Genomic DNA, 13500 nt, shown 5'->3' with positions numbered 1-13500 from the left:
AGGGTTCCCCAGGCACCTAGTACCCTGGAGCTGACAGCGTGGGGCCGTCCTGGAAGTGTGAGGCTGTTAACCACAAGGTCAGCCCTTCAAACCCAGGTCAGCAAACCCTGAAGCCGTAGGCCCTCCTGCTCCAGGGCTGTGGTGGGAGACTCCAGGATCCAGGGCTGGGGTGGGGGGTGGGGGGTGGAGTCGGGTAGGGGCGCCTTTGGGTTCAGCTTTGATTTCTCTGGAGGAGGCAGCTGAGGACACAGGACAGCCGAGCCCACTTCTGCACACCAGTAGCCGCCTCTGATTCTGCAGCTACATGCAACATGTGTGTGCAATGTGACTTCCCCAGAGGAAACTGTGGTCAGGGGGTCTCTGCACCCCTCACGGCCCCCCATGGGCTCCCCACCGGGCGGGGCAGCCTCAGATGCATTCTCTGCACCCATGGAGCCATACCACAGGGCAGGTTTCCCCTCTGACCCAGTGAGGCCCGGTTCCCCAGGAGACACCCCATGAGCACCCAGGTTATCCTGCATTGCTGCCCAGCCCTGCAGCCCAGCCTCATGGAGGAGCCCCCATCCAGATTGTCACCTGCTTCCTCCTAGTCTCTGAGACCCCTCACAGGCCCCGTTCAAGAATCCCTATAATCCCTTATTCTGAGCCCCCTCAACACCCCCACTCTGAGACTCCTCAGAGTCCCCCCCATTCTGAATTTATAACCCTCCTCTCTGAGATCCCTCAACACCCTCCATTCTGAGACCCTCAGAACCCCCCACTCTGAACCCCTCACAGCCCTGCATTCGGAGCCCCTCAGAGCCCCCCCACTCTGAACCCCTCAGAGCCCCATACCCCGAGAGCCCCCAGGCCCCTCTGCCAGGTGGTGGGCTGACCTTCCTTGAAGTCTGGGTCCCAGCTGAGGAGCAGCAGGCATCGAGACCCAGGATGTCCCTGGATGTCCCTGCCCCACCCGTCCGCTCCTTCTTAAGACAAACAGTGACGTCACCACTGGCCAGGGTGAGAGGATTTCTGGGAGTGAGGGACCAACCGGCGGCAGCATCGTCACCTCCAGAGGCCATTAGTTCTCGGAAATAGCCAGGGGGTGGGGGTGGGGGGAATCCCGCCCAGTCCCCAGGGCTGCTTCCTCTTCCCCAGCCCCAGCGTCTGCCCAGCATCCTGGGAGAGCTGGCCATGCCCTGGACAGTGAACAGGACTGCTGAGAACCCCAAGGGCCTCACACGCAGCACCCGGGCCCACTGTATACTCACACACAGCAGCCGGGCCTGCTGCACACGTACACACACAGCACCCAAGCCCACTGCACACGTACACACACATGCACTCCCACAGGCCACCCTAGAACCCACAAAGGGCCTGCTGCGCACGTACTCCCACTGTACCCCGATTTGACCAGCAGAGCAGCATGGTGGGCATCAATGGAGACCCCTGCACCAGTTGCCTCTCCCCTAGGCTCCCCTCCCCCCAGTCTCTTCCAGCCCCCCTGCCCCTAGTCAGAGTGTTCTCTCCGTTCTCGCACACCCACCCTTAGGCAGGCATTGCTGCAGAGGGGCGAGTGCCACCTTAGGGGTACACTGGAAGGGGCTTCGGGAACTCCAACTCAGGTTTCCCCCATTTACAGATGTGGAAACTGGGGTGCAGACGGGATGGGGGGCAGCTGGGACTGGCACTGTGGCCCCTGACTGAGGCCAGGACACCCTGCCCAGAGGAGCTGGCCTGGCCTGGCCTTCTCCTCCGTCCTGCTCCAGACCCCAGCCCCTTCTGCCCCCTGCCCACCCCCATGGGGCTGCAGGGAGGGGCTGGGCTCCGGGGCAGGGGTTTCTCCAGCCAGCCTGGATGTCCTATCTGCCCTGAGGCCCCAGGCTCTGGGGTCTGAGCTGCAAGCTGAGGACCCTGTGGTCAGGGGACTCTGTCCCCACCCACAAAAGCCACCTCAGGAAAGCACTCGTGTCCCCAGGTGCATGTCCTCAGCCCTGGCTTATCCCTCAACCCCCCTCTGGCTGGGAGAGCCCACCTGTCAGGTGATGGGTTATGGGGTGCAGGGTTCAGACAAGGACTCTGGGTGCCCCATGCAGCCCTGCCAAGGAGAGAGACAGGCAAGGAGACACCCCTCCACCCCAGCCGTTTGGGGAGGAGTGTGTAGGGCAGAGCAGACTCAGAAGCCCCAAGCTCACTTTCCATGGGGCCTCTGACCCGCCAGGACTCAGGGACTCTGGGGGACACAGCAAGGAGGGTGCACGCGGGGAGCAGAGCCATCCCACAGACGGGGCTTCAGGGCTCTCTAACCGAGGGGAGTGGAGGTGCTCCCCTCGAAGCTGCTGGCGGGCAAGCCTGAAGGTCCTGCCCACTTCTCCCCATCCTGTGGCTACCACCCCCACCCCCAGGAGAGTGGTGTCCTGGTGGTTGGGGGCTCTTCCACGCACCCCAAGGCTACACTGGGGCCCTAGGCATTGGGAAACACAGGTAGCAGCTCCAGCTCTGGCCTGGGTTGAAGCATGGGGGGTTTCTGCCCCGTGTGGGTTTATGAACCCCAGGTCAGGACAGAAACGGTGGCTACCTGGGCCCTGATTCAGCTGGGGACAGGGTCACCCCGATGAAGCGTGCCTGTGGGTGCCCCTGCAGTCAGAGGGTGGCCGTGGACACATGCGCTCTCAGCTCTGTGCTTGGCTCAGCCTCCCACCAAAATAGGGGCTTCGGCGCCATCTGTGGGGCCAGTCAACTCAAGGAGAGGTCAACTCCTCCGGAAGGCCACGGAGACTATCTTTGCCCCCCCCCCCAGGGGCCACTGTGGTAGGTTTTCTCCAAAGACACAAGGTGATCGTGGAAGCTTGTTGGGAAGAAGTTTTCAGGCAGTGGGAAACAGCCTGGGGAGAAAGGGCTGGAGCATTGCCGTAGGAGGGTGCTTTCCCATGTTAACGATGCCTCCGCCCCCTCTCTGAGGGTCACAAGGGTGGTCCACCAAAGTGTGTTGGAAAGCCCGACCCCATCACACCCCGCACACATACTCTTGCCAGCTCTTCTCTTAACCCTCCTGGCCTCCTCTGGTTCCTAAAATGCAAAGAACATTCAAAGAAACCAGACTGGAGTCCCCTGAGGACGGATGGGCCTGGTGGCAGACATGGTGTAAACTGAGGAACAGCATCCTTGGGGGAGTGCAGGGGCCTGCAGAAGCAGAGATCCAGGTGGGGGATCTGTGAGAAGCTACGGCTGCTGCCCCCGCGGGAAGTCCCCTGACTGTGCGTCACAGCGTCTTTGGTGGGGGGCGGGGGGCGTTGGACACGGCTATATCCTGGGCCCCGAGTTCCAGCTTGGTTCTTCTCACAGCGCCCGCTGGGGCCTTCCCACGCCCGAAGGCCCCAGGATGGGGGCGGGGCCCAGGGCTGACCGACGTTGAGAGAAGATCCCTTGAAGCCACTGTCTGGGTCCAAGGTCACTTCTGCCGCTATTGGCACTTTCTGTTCCCCTCGCAGTCCTGGGAAACAGCCCCCCGCCCCTGTGGTCCACCACCAGCCATGGGGGCAGGGGCGACGCCCTGTGTGGGCTGCAGCCATCAGGGTGTGGGCATGGGGGCACAGGTTTGGGGTTGGTCCCCTCTTCATCCGCTGGCTCTAGGAGACCCTCTGGTGGACAAGCGGCTCCCCTTCCCCCTCCCCAGGCAAAAGGGTGGAGAAAGGGTTCCGGATGCAAACATTCAACTACCCTCCCCACTGCACACTAACATCAGCCCGGCCCACACGCAACCCCAGCCCCTCCAGTGCCACCCCTGGCTCTACCTTCCAGCTCCATTAACAGCCCTGCAGGTGCCTTGCCCACGAGGATGGTGTTTCCAGGGAAGCCAGCTGGTGTGGGCCCAGTTACAGTCTCAGAAACTCACAGGGCTGGCCTACCCTGTCCCAGAGGGTCACTATGAGTTGGCCTGCACTCAATGGCAGTGGGATTTGTTTTTTCTGATGAGGGGCCTTGTTTGGTCCTCTCAGCCCCGGGCTGCCTGCAGTGCTTGTGGGCAAGTGCCGGGGACTTAGGGCAGGGCGTGTGGGGTGCCAGGGGCCACTGTGAATACACCTGAGAGAGCTCCCTCTCTCAGGTGTATTTGAGTGTTTCCAGAATAAAAAGATTACAACTCACAACAGCCCAAACCAGGAAAAACCCCAGATGTCCACGAGGAGGGGGGGGGGGGGGGCAACCGCCCAAAGGGGAGAGAGTTGTTGAACCTGGAAAGGGACCAGGATGTGGGTGGGTCGGAAAAGCAAGATGCTCAGGGAAGGACGCCAGACACCCCTGGGCAGGTACATGCCCATCGGGCTTGGGCCCACATTTCAGGGCTAGACTGCGAGCCAGACAGCTGCAGGTTGGAGCCTACCCAGGGGCACTTCCTAAAAAGAGCCGGTGATCTACTTCCCCAAAACATCAGCCGTGGGAACGCCCATCAGAGTGAAACCAGCACAGCTAGCGACCAGTGGATGGAGCCCCAGTGGCGTAGTGGAGATCAGTGGGGCTGCCAGCCTCAAGGCCCGCAGTTCAAAGTCACTAGCCGCTCCTCAGGGGAAAGACGTGCCTTTCCAACAAGTCAAGAGTTGCAGTCTTGGAAACCCACGGGGCAGTTCCGCCCTGTCCTCCCGGGTCCCTGAGTCCGAATCGACCCCACAGCCGGGATTTTTAGTTAAAGAAAAGCGAGTCACAGAGAAATCAAAAGTGAGCTTTTAAAATCCCTAAAAAAGCCAAGCAAATATGAAATCACAAGACACCCAAACCTCTGAGACACAGCGAGCGCAGCACCCAGAGAGGCGTGCACAGCCACAGGTGCCTGCGCTGAAGGAAGATTTTACAAAGACCCGACATTGTTCACGCGCCGCGCCATCCCCACAAGCTGCACGGATGGAGAGGAAGGAGGACCGAGAGATGCCCAATCTCCCGCAGAAAGAGAGCAATCCGCGAAGACCCGGGGCAGGCGACAGGAAACGATAACAGAAGTTAGATTGACACACACATGGAAACACACACAGACACACCAGAGACACACACACACACCGTGACACACACAGAGACATGCAGAGACACAGAGACATGTAGAGACACAGGCAGTGGCACAGACACACACACAGACACATGTACAGACAGACCCGCAGAGACATACACAGAGATACACACACCACACGCAGACACACGCAGAGACACACACACATAAGCTTTGGGCCAGAGACATGTTTGGGGGCCACCACGCCTGCCTGCCCCTGGCCTCTGCCCCCTGCCCCACCCGGGCACCCTCACTGAGATGCGGAGGAGAGCGGGGGAATTGGAGCTGAGACCCGCCTGCGCTCCTTCCCGGGAGGCTGGAGGGGTGCTGGGTGCGGGTGGGTCAGGCTCTGGGAGCCCCTTACCGCCTGAGCACTCTCAGTGCACACTGCGGGGCTCCACGGGCAAAGGCAGTGTGTCCGGAGGTGCTCAGGGGCTCCAGGCCGGGCCGGGCCCACTTCTCCCTTTGCCAATCCCTCTGAGCAGAGCTGCTCGACCGGTGCTCGGCTGACAGCCTGTGTCCGGCCACCACAGCCTCTCCTTCTCTGCCTGCCTCAGCGGCGGCACACCAAACACACCAGACACCACTCGGGCTCCCACAGCCAGGGCCAGCCGCCGGTGGCCACCGGCACCCCCTGCAGCCTCTATCGCCTTTCGCTCTGGCCCTGGAACGACCCCGTGAGGCCCAGCCTTCCTGGCGCCCAGCAGGGCATTGGGTGGACAGGGTCTCAGAGGGGTCTGCACAGGCCTGCCTCGTCCGGCGCCACCAAACAGGAGGGGCTGTGGGCAGGAAGCTGCCACTTCTGGGAGCCCATGAACACCGGGACCCCAAAAGTGTTCTCTAGGGGTTCTGGAAGAGTCTTGAGCGGTTCTGGTGGAGTTTCGAGAGGACCGTGGTTGGGGCGGGGGTCCCCAAGAGGCCCTGAGTGTGTCTTGAGGGGGTGCTAGGGGTCTTGTGGGGTGCTGAGAGTTTTAAGAGGTCCCACGGGGATCTGAGGAAGGGCGGAGGGGATTCCCAAAGGAGAGCCTGCGGGGGTCCCAAGGGGCCATGAGGGCATGAAGGAGTACTGGGGGGTCCTCAGAGTGGCTCCCTGGCTCCACCATGCCCCCGCTGAGGCACTCTGCATCGGAGAGCAGACTGGCCGAAGGGGTAGCTGAGGGGTAGCCCCCAAAGACGTTCCCTCACCCCAGGTCACTCACTCAGAAGGGACAGCTCCTGCTCCCCTTGTCCTGCAGGCTCCCCAGCAGTCTCTCTCTCTCTCTGTATCTCGCTCTCTGCCTCCACTCCCCCTCCCTCCTGGGCCCCTTCTGCTCTGACAGAAGCTGGCTGCCAAGGGCCAGGCCCACTGCTTCCTCCCAGCCCCCACCCCACCCACCCCACCCCCGTGGCTGGCTTTCCCCTGCTCTTCCGGGGGATCACCCCATACCCCAGAATCCATAGGGCTCTCACCGCCAGCCAGTGGGCTGCCCACCTGAGCTCTCTGGGGCCTCGTCTCTACCAGTGACCACCAGGGGAGGGAAGGGACCTGGTCTATGGGGCCCAGTGTGCTGGGCTCCCCCTCCCACTCCCATGGGCACCCTCAGCCGCTGAGCTGTGGCAGGAGGGGGCTCTCGGCCCTTCTCTCAGCGTGGTTCTCTTTCCCCATGCCCAAGGTGGCCCCTGTGCGCTGGCACCGAACTGAGCCCTGCCGGGCTCCCCATACCCTTCTATGGAGGTGGCCTCAGCAGCACTGGGCAGCTCACCCAAAGGTTAAGGATTCAAGCCCACCTCGTGGTGCCGCAGACAAAAGGCCCGGGAGGAAGCCATGTGTTTCCCACAGTGACTCGCGGGGCTGAGCTGGTGACAACAGCCCAGGGCTGGCTCTCTCTCGGCTCTCAGGCTGGTGTGAACCCTTGTCTGCGGTGGGCACCGAGCACCATGTGGGACCACAGCCCCGGAGACACTGAGGCAGGAGATCTAAGAGCCACCGGGAGAGGCAGGTGCTGGAGAGCTCTCGCGTCTGCCCCTCAACCCCCCAGGGTGTCGCACTTCCTCTGCAGCCTGGGTCGGGGAGCAACTGATAAGAGGTGGCCGGTTCTCAGAAAAGGGGACGACAGCAGCCAGTTCACCACATGCAAAGGCGCTCTGCACACCTGACGACAGACAGCCAGACACACAGGGCACCCAGGGCCAGCACCCAGTGGTGTGCCCACAGGCCACGGGAACCATGGCACCGCAGCGTTGATCCTGGCATGGGGCACAACATAACCCAGGGGGCACTCAACATGGCCTGCAGGCTCTGAGACACAGCTACACCTTGACTCCTTCACCTGCCAGCTGGGACCCTCTGTCTGAAGGCAGACTCGAAAACATTGACCACAAGGCTACCGACACCCCACCCCACACCCCGCCCAACGGCCCTGACTGCATAAGGCCCTGCTGTGCCCTCCACGGAGCCCTGGGCTGCCCGCTGAGCTGCTGGCCACCAGTTTGAAACCATCAGCCACGCTGCGGGAGACAAGGTTGCCGGCTTCTATGAAGAGCGAGCCTCGGGAGCCCACAGATCCGTTCTCCCCTGCCCTTAGGGTGGCTGAGTCGGCATGGACTTGATGGTGGGTGGCAGCGGTTGGTTCAGTCCCCTCCTCGGAGGGCAGGTACCTGCGCAGGCCAGCCGGCTTGCTGAGTGCTGCTGGCCGAGTGTGGCAACAGCGCCGTGGCCGGGGAGGCTTTAAAGTCCTCGTCCTTCGTGCTGAGGTGTTTGTAGATGAAATGCTAGGCTGACATCTTCCGGCCTTCTTTGGGTTCGGTGAGGGGCTGCTGGCCATAAATCACCGGTTCAGCCGCTCCACAGGGCAGCGATGAGGCGGTCTGCTCCCCTAAAGAGTGACAGAGTGGGGTGCTCCGTGTGGGGTCGCCCTGGTGGCTAGGGTGTGTGTATCTGGGCTGTCTCTGTTTCCTGGAGAAGCAGGTGGTGGGTGACAGAGGGATGATTTGATAATGCCCAGAGAGGGTGGAGATGGGGGTGGGCAGACGGTGCCTGGGTTCACTGTGCAACTCTGTCTGGTTTGGTATCTGCTTGAAAAGGGTCATTCTCAAAGAATCAAAGCAGAGGGCCCATGCCTCCCACGCCACTGCCAACCCCTAGAGCAGCGGTTCTCAACCTGTGGGTCACGACCCCTTTGGGGCTCAAACGACCCTTTCACAGGGGTCGCCCAATTCATAACAGTAGCAAAATGAGTTATGAAGTAGCAAAGAAAACAATGTTATGGTTGAGGGGCTCACCACAGCATGAGGAACTGTACGAAAGGGTCTTGGCATGAGGAAGGTTGAGAACCATTGCCCCAGAGGGTGTGGGGAGCATGTGGTGGGGCATCCCTTTATGCTGCAGAGGAAGCTGGGGTTCACCCAGAGACCTGGACGAGGAGGCTTCCCTGGGAGTCAGAGGCTGGAGGACCGGTGGATGGGGGAAACCACCCCAACTTGAGCCTGGAAGAGGCCTCCTGGGGCAGAGAGGGGGCGTCCCTGCATCCGAGGCAGCAGGCAGGCAGATGGAGCCCAGGACTGCACCCAGCCCCGGTAGACACACACATGCACCCACAAGCACAGACAGACACATATGTGGCCATGCGCAGACAGACACACCCCGTGCATAGACACATAAACCCTCTTGCACACACACGGGCCCATGCACAGGCACATGTACATGTGCCCCCATGCACAGACACCCCCCCTCATGCAGACACATGCCCCCCCCACATTTGCACACATATGCATATACACAAGTGCATGCACACACCCATGCCCATGCACACGTGCACACAGACTTGCATGCACACCTGAAAAACATGCATGCAGTGCATGCGGGCACACAGACGTATAGAGACACACAGTGTTTCCAAGCTGCTGGAGGGGCGTTTGGGTGGAGAGTGCCCACGTGGGTCTGAGCCGAGCAGACTGAGTGCCCCTGCCTGGTCCTGCAGACAGCTAGAGACCCAGTAGCCCACAGGGCGTCTCGCCGGAAGACGGGCCAGGATGCCCCCGATCTGGGAAAGAAGCCCGGTCTGTGGCATGAGCAGGGGTCTTCTGGGGAGCCAGGGTTCTTCTCAGAACTAGGCTCAGTCCTCCCCTAGGTCCAGGAGGGCAGGGTCAAGGCTTCCAGAAGGCAGGAACCAGTATTGGGGGGGGGCGGGGCACTCTTCCTTGGCAAAGGCTTCAGGAGCTGGGACCCCAGGCATGAGGCTGCAGGTGACTCAGCTGGGACCCAGGAAAGGCCAGCAGCACGGCTCAGACACTGAGGGCCATGGGAGATAAGGAGGTGGACGGACAGACACCAGACATGCAAGTGGCAGATTGACTGGTATGAGGCATAAGCCAAGGGCCCAGTGGGGAGGCGGCCAGAGGCTTCTAAGTCACGGTTAGCATTCAGGGCAAGAGCTGGGGTTCGGGTTCACGTGGGCTCCGACCCGCATCTACCCACAACAGAACCACACCCTGCGGGACCGAACCGTCCCCACATGGTTCCTGTGCCTGAGCCACTGCTGCGGCCACTGCCTGTCGAGCTCGGCCAGGGCCCTCCTCTCATCTCCGCCCTCCTCTTGACCCAGCCCGATGTCCTTCTCCAAGGCTGGATCCCCACTGACAACGTGCCCAAAGGTGTGAGAGAAAGTCAGGTCGAGAGCTGGGTCACCACACTGGGGCTCTTGGGCCTCACGTGGCCCTTTCTGCACATGAACGTGGCTCTGAAGGAAGTCGGGAAATGTTCATGGATGCTGTTCAGATAGCAGTGATTTCATTTGCTTACAAAAACATATTCACGAGTCTCGAGTAATTTTTAAATGGTTCTAAAGGGCAGAACAGGCTATTCTGCTTCCAAAGTTTGCCGACCAGTCCCTAGAGAAGATGAAGGTTGATGTCAGGGTTAGGACTGGGCTGTGGCCAGTTCTGTGTCAGGGTTAGGTCTAGATGAGGGTGGAGGTGGGTGAGTGTGGCATGCTGGCTCCTTGAAGCCGCTCTCCTACCCTTCATTTCCCAGGCGGGTCTGGGTAAGGGGTGGAAAGACAGGGGTTGGGTTGTCGGATTCAGCTGAGTGACTGTGCCTGGGAATAGGTGCGGGTCACCCTGCTGGGTATAAAACCTGCTGTCGACAGCAACAGGGAGGGTGCCGGGCTTCACTATCAGCAAGAAAGAGAAGCTGTCCGTGGGGTTTGCCCTTTCAGCACCCAGACCCCTAAGTAGAAGCTTTGATCCAACAGACAGCTGTGACACCAGACGGGCAGCAGCAGCAGGGGTGGCCTTGGGCAGCAGGGGAGAGGACCATCTTCCTTCTCCCTTGGGTAGCCGGCGGAGGTGAGAGTGGTGTCTATGCCATTAGGTTAGCAGCGGTTCCCAATCTGTGGGTTGCCACCCCTTTGGGGTCAAACGACCCTTTCACAGGGGTCACCTGATTCATAACAGTAGCCAAATTACAATGATAAAGTAGCAACAAAAATAATTGTATGGCTGGGGGGTCACCACAACATGAGGAACTGTATGAAAAGGTCACAACATTAGGAAGGTTGAGAACACTGGGTTAGAGTCTAGAACAGGGTCACCATGAGAGGTGATAAAGGACCTTTGACCAGGTCTTCCCTCATGTTAGCCAGGGGATCCGGGGGTGTAGTGCTTACCTGTTGGACTGTGGTCGCATGGCCAGCAGCTCCTTGGGAGAAAGACTGGACTTTCTACTCCCATAAACAGTGACAGCTTCGGGGACCCATAGGGGACACTGTGAGCCAGCATGGACTCAATGGCCAAGAGTTTGGCTTTTGGTTTGTCCCTCGTGTTATGATCCCCAGATCCTCTCACATGCATCCAGTACTTTGTACCGATTCAGGGCATTTGCAGACCCAACAAGTCGAAGACCCAGCTGGTTCATCTGCTCACCCCATGCCTAGCAATGCGCTGTCCTGCCCCTGCCGTCCCCTAGCTGGCCACCCTGCAGGTCCACTCACAAATAGGGTCCCTGACCACTGGCTTCATCCATCTATCATCCATCCATCACCTTCATCCATGCATCTATCATCTATCCATCACCATCATTCATCATCCATCCATCAGCCACCCATCTATTGTCCATCCATCACCATCATCCATCATCCATCCATCTATCATCCATCCATCCATCATCCATCCATCCTTCTAGCCAGTCAGACATTCAACTATCACTTTTTTCATTTCCCCAAACACCCCTTTGACCCAGACACTGAGCTAAAGGGCCGGCCAGCTCCACTCCTCTGGCCATGACGACATGCTCACATGGGGCAAACATTCCAGGAAGTCAACACGGAGTGGGGTGGTAGGAAAAGCCCTCTCTGTCTCGCACGCAGGGCCGTGGTTTAGACAAGATCTGTAGGCTGAGGCAGAAACGGCTGTGACAGGAGGCTGGCGGCAGAGAAGAGCTCCCAGAACAGGACCCGTGAGAACTGTGGCCCGGGGAGGGACAGCAGCCTGAGAGGTGGCTGGCATGGGTGCCACATCCTGCTACGGCCCCATGGGGTGACTCAGACCTCCCAGTCTCCTAGAGACACCCTCCCTCCCAGCAGCGGCCCTCTCACGCCCCGAGGGCTTGTCTCACCGCAATGTGGCTTCCGCTGTGCCAGTCCCTGGAGCGTGTCACCTTTGCCTGAGTGTCACTAAGCCCTGGGCTCACGGGGCCGACTCACCTTGCTGTCAGTGGAAGCGCTGACTGGGCCCTAGTTCTTGGCGTTGTTAGTTGATCCTGTGTCAATGACGTGCGGAATACAGGGGGGTGCCCAACTCCCAGTTTTGCTGTCAGGGGCTGCAGCGTTGGCTCGGGCCCACGGTGACCCTGCGCCCAACAGCGCGATGCGGCGTGGTCCGGAGCCGTCCTCACAACTGTGCCAGCGCCGCGGCCGTCCATCTCACTGAGGACCTCCCTCCTTGCCGCGGCCCCTCCACCTTACCAAGGCGCCGTCCTTCTCCAGGGACGGGCCTCCCCTGACCCAAGGCCAAGCTCTGTAAGGCAGTCTCGCCTGTCCCCGCCGTAAGGCAAGTCTGGCTCTGACGGCTGCGCCTAAGCTGCTTCTGGGGTGAAAGCCTCTTCTTTCTTCTCTCCGTTTCCATGAGTCTTGCCTTTTATTTTCAGCATCTTTATAACTCTGATCTTTGTTTGTCTTTGGACAAGATTGTATACAAACATATGAGGGGCTTTGAAATGTACAAGCAGAAATTCCATTATCTTCTTTTTCTTTCTTTTTTTCATGAAAAGGTATTTTATTTGATATAGTCATCTGTCTAACATAGACTAGTTGTCGATTTGGGAGAGATTAAATTTTTTAAAGAACTTTTTATTGGGTGTTAGGTGAAGGTTTCCCGAGCAGAGTCCACACACACTTTGCTTCAGTGTAACCAGTGCCAAGCTGTGCGCCATCCCCCCCCACCCACCCAAATCTGGACGCTGTCCTGAGTCAGCACTGCCCTTGTGACCTGCAATGGTTGGTTTTCTAACCAGGGATGAGTTCGGCCCAGATCGCCAGGGCGACTAAGGGCCCGTCTTGGTGCCCCCCCAGTGTCCATGTGCTCCCTGAGCCTGGTCTCTGCTTCCATTCTGAGCTCTGCTCTTTGTTCCCCTGCCCTCCACCAGGGACCGTCCAATGAGACCCCTTTCAGAGCAAGGGGTGGTGGCAGCCAGGCCTCTTATCCCCCTGCTCTCTCTCCAGGAACTTTCTGACGTCCCTTGCATGACCAAGGACATGATGGATGGCTGTAAGCTGGGGAGGACGCATGCGCATGAGTGAGCTCCCGTGGGGCCTGTGCACGTGAGTGAGCCCCCGTGGGGCCTGTGCACATGGGTGAGCTCCTGTGGGATGTGTGCATGTGTGTGAGCTCCCGTGGGGCCTGTGCCCGTGGGTGAGCTCCTGTGGGATGTGTGCACGTGGGTGAGCTCCCGTGGGACGTGTGCATGTGTGTGAGCTCCCGTGGGGCCTGTGCACGTGGGTGAGCTCCCGTGGGGCCTGTGCACGTGGGTGAGCTCCCGTGGGGCCTGTGCCCATGACTGAGCTCCTGTGAGCTCACTGCCGGCTGAAGGAGAGAGCGGGAAGAAACCCCGCTGCGCCGGCCGCGCCGGAGGCAAGGAAGTCAGAAAGTGCTACCAAAAGGACACGCAGAATTGAGAGCACACCCGTATTCCAAGTATGTAAGTCAGAACCCAAACACACCCTCAGCCCAAACTGCAGGCCACCGGGCCTTCAGCACAGCATGCCCGCCCCCCCCCCACACACACTGGGCCCCCTGTTGGGCTCCCTCCAGACTCAGTGCCAGGCCTTTCTCTCCCCATCACTCTCCGGAACGGAGCCCTGCACCCCGGCACCACCACCCCATACTGTGACCTCACTGTCAGCTGCACCCGCAGCCATTTAGGGAACTGCCCCTGGGCAGCTCCTCTTCCAGGCCTGGCAGGTGCGTTCAACGCCAGGGTCCAAAGGCGATCTCACCATCCAACGCCTTCA

This window comes from Echinops telfairi, unplaced genomic scaffold, assembly GCF_000313985.2.
Source record: "Echinops telfairi isolate 266 unplaced genomic scaffold, ASM31398v2 ScPeMD7_3;HRSCAF=10, whole genome shotgun sequence".
Lineage (NCBI taxonomy): Eukaryota > Metazoa > Chordata > Mammalia > Afrosoricida > Tenrecidae > Echinops > Echinops telfairi.
The sequence above is the reverse complement of the archived record's forward strand: the minus strand, read 5'-3'. Positions refer to the sequence as shown.